Genomic DNA, 1,979 nt, shown 5'->3' on the forward strand with positions numbered 1-1,979 from the left:
AAGAGAAATTAGACGAAGCCTACATGACATAGAGGAAGGACAAAAAGACGATATTCAAACCACAATCAAGGAGATGGCTAAAAATCAAAATAATCAGCTTCCTCCTGTGGTTGCTATAGATCCAATAAATCAGAATCCTGCTCCTTGTACTATGTATGATTATGCTAAACCTACTTTAATAGGAGCCGAATCGAGTATAGTTAGACCTACTATTGCTGCAAATAATTTTGAACTGAAACCTAACACGATTCAAATAATACAACAGTTTGTTCAATTTGATGGTTTGAAGGATGAGGATTCAAATACTCATTTGGTGAATTTTCTGGATTTTTGCGGCACATTTAAGATCAATAGCATTTTTGATGATGCCATTTGCCTTAGGTTATTTCCCTTTTCATTCAGGAACAAGGCTAAACAGTGGTTTAACTCGTTACCACGAGGGTCAATCACTACTTGGGAACAAATGACTGAAAAGTTTTTACTTAAATATTTTTCGCCGGCTAAAACGGCTAAGTTGAGGAATGATATCTCTTCTTTTGTGTAGATGGATCTAGAAACACTCTATGATGCATGGGAGAGATACAAGGATCTATTGAGAACGTGCCCTCATCATGGGTTACCTCTATGGCTATAGGTTCAGACGTTTTACAACGGTGTGAACCCCTCAACAAGGCAACTTATCGACGCAACCGCCGGTGAAACTTTGAATAACAAAACACCTGAAGAGGCTTATGAATTTATTGAAGAGATGTCATTGAATAACTATCAGTGGCAAGTTATGAGAACGAAGTCGACAAAAGCAGCCGGTGTTTTCAACCTTGATACGGTCACTATGCTATCTAACCATGTAGAACTTTTAAATAAAAAGATTGACGGTTTATATGGTTCTACTCAAGTACATCCAGTGATAAGGTGCGATACAAATGGAGGAGGAGTGCACATAGAATATCAATCCTTCAACCCTAGCACTGAGGAGGAACAAGTTCAATATATGGGTAACAATAATTCTAGGCCTCAAAATAACCCATATAGTAACACTTATAATGTAGGTTGGAGGAACCATCCCAATTTCTCATGGGGTGGTCAAGGAAATCAAAGGTCATAACATCCCCCAGGTTTTCAACAACCACCTTACCAGCAAGAAAAGAAGTCGAACCTTGAGGAGATGCTAACGAAATTTTTCTTGGTGTCAAAGACTCGTTTTCAGAATACCGAAATAACACTTAAAAATCAACAAACGTCAATCCAAGTGCTCAAAATTTAGATAGGCGAACTTGCCAAATTGATTTCTGAACTACCACAAGGTAGCTTGCCAAGCAACATTGAATTTAACCCAAGGGAACAACTCAATGCGATTACCATTTGAGAAAAAGAAGGGTTAGTTGAACCTGAACCAGAATCGAGAGAAGGAATTGTGGTAAGTAAAGGTAAGGATGAGTGGAAATCGGTAAGTAAAGAGTACAAACCTCAAGTGCCATACCCCAATGCGACAATGAAAGACCATACGGACAAATAATTTGATAAATTCCTTAAACTATTAAAGAAATTACATATTAACTTACCGTTTATTGAAGCTCTTTTGCAGATACCGAACGTAGTTAAATTTTTAAAAGAGCTTTTAGCTAACAAGCGGAAGTTGGATGAGGCGTCGCATGTGGAGTTGAACGCAGTTTACTCAGCCGTTCTATAGAATAAGCTACCCAACAAGTTGAAAGATCCAAGGAGTTTAACGATTCCTTGTTTAATTGGCAGTTTAAATGTTAAAAATGCTTTGGCTGATTTAGGGGCTCGTATTGATGTCATGCCTTATAAAATGTTTAAACAACTAGGTCTTGGGAAACCCAAACAAACTAGGATAAACATTCAATTGGTAGATAAAACAATCAAATTTTTTAGGGGTATTATTGAAGATGTACTTGTTAAAATTGACAAGTTTATATTCCCAATTGATTTTGTAGTTCTAGACATAGAAGAGGATA

General features: G+C 37.1%; 1 non-coding gene across 1 annotated transcript; it reads right to left on the reverse strand.

Annotated features, from left to right (window-relative positions):
- Positions 1–511: 511 nt before the first annotated feature.
- LOC128285897 (small nucleolar RNA R71) lies at positions 512–618 on the reverse strand. The gene has a single exon (XR_008276444.1). It is a non-coding gene; the product is annotated as a small nucleolar RNA R71 (small nucleolar RNA).
- Positions 619–1,979: the final 1,361 nt, after the last annotated feature.

Source organism: Gossypium arboreum, chromosome 12 (genome assembly GCF_025698485.1).
Source record: "Gossypium arboreum isolate Shixiya-1 chromosome 12, ASM2569848v2, whole genome shotgun sequence".
NCBI classification, from domain to species: Eukaryota; Viridiplantae; Streptophyta; class Magnoliopsida; order Malvales; family Malvaceae; genus Gossypium; species Gossypium arboreum.